A 6,125-nucleotide genomic window follows, 5' to 3' on the forward strand; every position below is an offset into this window, starting at 1 on the left:
CCTTCCTTCCTTCCTTCCTTCCTTCCTTCCTTCCTTCCTTCCTTCCTTCCTTCCTTCCTTCCTTCCTTCCTTCCTCTATCCATATTTTTTTCAGTGCTGTTAAGGCTATAGCTCATTTAGGTAATTACCTATACAAAGGGAAGTAATGGACAATAAGTTAGGGCAAGTGTGTCTGAGTTCAAGAATGATACAGTCTGGCAGGTGAGCAGACACATAGCCATAGAACATGATTAGCACAAAGGGCATGCCTGTGCTTCTGGGGGTTCAACAGAGACTTCCGGAGGAGTGCTGAGCTAAGACTGACACAGGGTTAAGAGCTGTGAGATTGAAGACACACTGTCCTCAAGCTATACCCATGGAGTAAATTGGTCATCTCCATTTTATTCTGTTAAAATAAACTATTCCCATAGAAAGGAACTTGGTCATGTTCATTGTCTTCCACTTGACAATGGCAGGGACCATGGGTTCAGGGGCCTTATTGGACTATTCATCACAGAACACCCTCATCCAGGGCAGCTCCTGGAGGAGTAGACACTAAGTACTTACTTAGAGAGTAAAGAATATTTTTCTTTATTTATTTTCAGAAAATCTGGTCTGAAGCAAGCACATGCTCAGGATCTTTGATTCTGAGGTGGGGATAAAGGAGCAGGAAATAGAAATGAACATAGATGTTAGATACAAAAGTCATACTCCATCTTGTCAGTAACTACCTCCAGGCCTGTAGCATTATCAGGTTGAAAGAAATGATTTGGGAGGGTCAGATTGCCAAGGTCACCCTGGCCATAAGAGACAGAGCTGTGGCTTGAGTCCTGAGCTCTGTGATTCTCAAGCCCATACCCTGGACCACATCTAAACTCTGTGTTTGCAAGCACTTCCTAAGGTTAAACCTCGGGTACATAATAGGGTGTGGCATCCTCTTGAAAATTTACTTGATGATCAATAGAAACACCTTCCTTTGAAAGTACACATAAGTAGAATTCATTAGTTTTGCTGACCTTAGTTCCATGCTTTGTCGATTTGTTAACTCCTGATGAGCTGCACCCAGAGTTGCTCATCCCTGCATTTACCTGAGCAGCTAAGATTTGATGTTCTTTTTCTAGACCATGCCCCAGCCTCTTCAATTATGTAGTGTCCTCCTAATATTCTCTGTGTCTGGCTCATCCATCCACCATGCTCTCACTGGGAAGAAAACATGCTCTGATGCCTGGTGCTTCTTCAGCACAAGGGAAGAAAACAGCATTGTGGCTAAATAACCTCAACTCCAAAATGTCTGATGGAAGAGGAAACTGAGAGAAATATTAATATCAGACCTTGTGAGCTAAACTGAAAGAGATGTGAGACTGAGCAGCATAGTGTAACGATCAACCATGGGGACTGGAGGTAACTCTTCTTTGAATCCCTATTATGTCACTTATCCCACCTGTTCAACCAGGTGCAAGTAAATATCCCTCCCTTAGCATCATTGCTTATAAAACCAGTGATGATAATATTGATAAAGACAGTTTTCTTTTCATAGAATTGTGTCAGCATTAAATGGGCTAACCCATTTAAAGCTCTATGGTGTTGAATGCACATTTGTTGCTATCACCTTTGATTAAATAAGCAAGTGTATATTACAATAAGTGTTTTCCTCATAGTAGTGTATTAGTTAATATTTAATAAATAATGACATCCTTTTATAGTGGCAGGTCTAAAAATTAAGAACAATAAATGTTAGCTTCCCTTCCCTAGTTCCCCACTCAGCTAGGGATTATGGTTCCAAATAGTGACCTGCCCCAACAGACACTTCCTTCTGTGACAAGGTCAGAGGTGTCAGACTCATTAACATTTCTTGACCTCATCTTTGAGAGAATAAGAAAAAAGCAAGAATGTGCTGAATCTAGAGGGATGTCCCATTCAGCCCTGAGAGGTCAACTAAGCACCATCTGGAGAAGGTCTTAGAGCTTTCTGTTTGGATCTCATTTCTAATTCTTTTCTTTAATCCTGCTGACTTTGATGTATTTTTGAATGTGCATCTCTTTTTCTTTCTTCTTGGATATATCTGTCCAAAGAGTTTGCACCCCTCAGAGGCACCCCACCACCAGATTAATGTTTCATGCAATGGTCTGTATAGGCTCTAGGAGCTTGGCTGAGATGATGAACTTTGGTGTGAAGATGATAGTTATATACATGTACATTTGTGACTTTTTAGAGAGAGGGAATGTTCATTCCATCACCCCACACAGTACCTAGTTTGTAGGCAGCGCTCAAAGGTTTGCTGAACTGACAAGGTAAACATCTGATGGTTGCTTTGACCTTGAACATGGCAGTGCAGAATTGAAAATTAGCATGGAGATCTGAGGGAAATGATCCACCATTATCATCCTCACTCTGCTTCTCGGTACTTACTGTATTAAATTGGATCAATTTGTTATTTAGATGGCTGCCTCTGGAAAGATTTATGACAGAAGAGGACTTTACTCCCTGTTTCATAAGCAAAATAATAATAAATATATAAACCAGTTAGAGAATAGGCCCCTTGTCCAAGGTCAAATATGGAAAATTTGATGGGGGCTCTACCTTTTTTTCCTGTAGAATATTCAAACCTTAATTCTTGATTTCAAAATGGAAAACATTTCATGCACATTCCTTTATCAAATGTGGCATTCTTGAGTTATAAATATGTCTTAAAAAGAGGAATAAATGAGTCTATGAGAACGATATCAACTCACTTCAAGCCCGTATCTCTCTTTGATTGACTCCTCTATGGTGAGAGTCACTTTGTGATCTTATTTCTATAGAAATATTCAAAGACATCAGTTACCAGTCAGCCTGTGTCAGACAGCTCTCTGGGACCTCATGGCTCTTACTGGGTTATCATATCTCTCACTCTTGCTTTGTTCGCTAACATATTCACAGAATTATAAATTGTTGGAATTAAAAGGAACTTTTCAAATTACCCAGTCCAGTCTTCATATTTTATTGATAAATCAATCAAAAGCCAGAAAGGCTAATCATATTGCCAATGGTCTCATAGCTATTTAGTGAAAGAATGGGCTCAGTATCTTCAAACCAACACACACTTCTGCTACAGGATGTCTACACAACTCTGGAGGATGCCCTTAGGTGGAGAAAGCTATTGGATATTGTCAAAATGTGTCTTTCTCTTTGCTGATTTTCTAACTTTTCTCCACTATATTTACCCCTGTCATCGAGGGGATATTTAAGGTTGAGAACAATTCTCTATAACCAGAGATTTATAAAAAGTAGAATGAATACGATCTCCCACTTCCGTCTCAACAAACAATATTTATTTCTTGGGGTTGGAATAATGATTTTTTAAATTACTGGATAGATATTGTATTATTAAGAAACTGGGACATGCTCATAAAGTTGGCTGATGTCTTGAACTTGTAAGAGTTTTAATCACATAGTACAAAAGATATATAATAAAAAAGTTAAAACTTCACACCATTGTAAAATTAATGTGATTGTTGTACAGAAAAGATAAAGTAAAAAATATGATGCATTTAATTAATAGTTTCAAATATTCAGAAAGGAAAGGGAGAACTAAATACATGTTAGTGTAATAGAAGAGGCTAAAATCTGCATTTTATAACATAATTCAGATTATAATATGCTTTCAAGAATTTTGGGATTTAGATAAAGAATATGTTAATACCACTTTTTTTTCCTGGAGGAATTTACACCTCAGAGATTGACTCATCCAAGATCACATAGAAAACAAGTGTAGAGGCTTCTGAATACCTCAGAAGTAATCTCAGTGGGTCCCAGAGGTATTCATATTGAAGACTGAGGATTACGGAATGATGACCCAAAAAATGTGAAAAAATGTAAATAAATAAATAAATAAATGATTGGGAAAGCTGAAAGTTAGTGATAGGTAATAACGCATTAAATAGAAGTTGATCTCAATTTGTTCATAGACATTTGACTTAGTAAAAAGCAGGCAAAATTCAGATCAACCAATGTTCCCTATGTATAAGGAACTCCATTTAATGTTGAAAAACAAAGATACTTAAAGCACAGACTGACTGAGTAGGGCTCACAAAGGAGACGCCAAGCCCACAGCCCAGTGGACTCTGGAGCTCAGAGCATAGGATTCCAGAAGAGAGGTTTTAATATTATATGCCTGCCATGAAACAAAAGGCATGCTAGGTTAGTATTAATATTTAAACAACAATAAATTATATTGGTGTGTTAAGGATATGTTAATTATTTTTTGAATCTGATTTTTTTAAGTAGGCTCCACACCCAGTGTGGAGCCCAGTGTGAGGCTTGACCTCACAACCATGAGATCACGACCTGAGCTGAGATCAAGAATCAGTCGCTTAGCCAACTGAGCCACCCAGGCACCACAGAATCTGATTTTTTAGGAAAATAAGTAAGTCATTTCAAAAGGAAGAGTTAATTTTATAAAAATATAAATTAAATCATCATTTGTGTATTTGACTCGTGAATTAAACAGATAATTTACAATTAAAGATCACATCAAGTAGTTTCTGATTAAAGGAAAAAAAGCTTAGTCTATCAGATATCAGCTTTTTCCTATGCAGATGTGAAACTACAGCCTGATTACACATGGACGTACACATGCATATCATAATGTGCACAGCTGTAAGCAGAGTTGTATGCATCCCAGGGATATAAGAGAATTGTCAGGCTACACATTACGAGAAGGTGAATATAACACCAAATAAGTTGCTACATACGTTTTCTAATTAACACGTAATCAGAAGTAATTAACAAGGACTTTTTTTTTATTAAATTGCTCCTATTCATTGTAGAAATTTAAATCATAAAGTATAACTTAAAAAACAACTTATTTTTCTCTGAATGTATAGTTGTTTTTAATGAAAACTGGGATCATACTATATAAACACTAATGCTTTTTCCATAAAGCTCATATATAGTATTTCCATGTAATCAAATATTCTTTTGAAAATGGAATTTTAATGATTTATTTAACAAATCCTTTGCTGTTGGTTAATGGAGTTATTGCTAATGTTACTCTTCCTGCCAGGAGGGAAAGTACTGTGAGTGATAGCAGGCGTGGTACCCAGGGTGGGAGGAAGGGGGTACTGGGTGGTGGGCGAGGGCAGGTATAGATGTGGGAGGGGAGTGGGGTCATGAGGGAACCAGGCAGTGGGTCAGATGAGAACCACCAAATCGTGCACATTCCTGTGGAAATGGCTGAAAACACTCCAGATCCTGAAGCAGAAACTGAGTCCCAGGGTGGATGATATTGGTATATCAGCTTGGTTGAAAAACAATTTCTAAGTGTTAAAAAATATATATATATTTCCTTAACTATAGTTTCTTTTTTTTAAAGATTTAATTAATTTACTTGACACAGAGAGAGAGGGAGAGAGCATGAGCAGGGGGAGCCACAGGCAGAGGGAGAGGGAGAAGCAGACTCCCTGCTGAGCAGGGAACCCGATGTGGAACTTGATCCCAGGACCCTGGGACCATGACCTGAGCCTGAGCCGAAGGCAGACGCTTAACCAACTGAGCCACCCAGGCGCCCCAGATTTCCTTAACTATAGTTTCTGATGTGAATCTCTGACCTTTGTTTTCACTTCTCCTACATAAATTCTTCTCATCTCCTGTCCTTGAGAAGTCACCTAATATTTCTGAATCTGCCCCCCTACCCATATGGTGGCTTTAATAATCATGAGTGTAAATATTTAATACATGTAGAGTGTATTAATGCTTATATGCTACAGCAAGCTCAGTATATAGCATTCAATATAAAAATACCTTCCCAACTACAATGTGTGTAATCTTCTGCCTCCTGTGCTTTATAAATAAACTGATAATTATTGATATTGATGATTATTTTAGTTTGCTGGGTGAAACGTCCTTCGCTGTGTCTTTCTTTAATCTATCTTGAAACCAGAAGGAGCTATCTTTTATTATTTAGATGGTTTGTTTCTACAGAAATGAAAGTATGCCTGATAATTATTCCTTTTGTGGGTCTCGTGCCTGAGTGGCTAGCATTCAATAAGTGAGTGTCTTCAACACAGAGCATTTTTCCAAAAAAAACTTTGCGTGATAGGTGAATGGCTTCCATGCAGTGGCAAGATGATGCATGAGGAGCGGTAATCTATTATAGATTTCTTATT

The sequence above is a fragment of the Mirounga leonina genome, unplaced genomic scaffold (genome assembly GCF_011800145.1).
Source record: "Mirounga leonina isolate KUSES-001 unplaced genomic scaffold, KU_Mleo_1.0 Mir_117, whole genome shotgun sequence".
Taxonomy (NCBI): Eukaryota; Metazoa; Chordata; class Mammalia; order Carnivora; family Phocidae; genus Mirounga; species Mirounga leonina.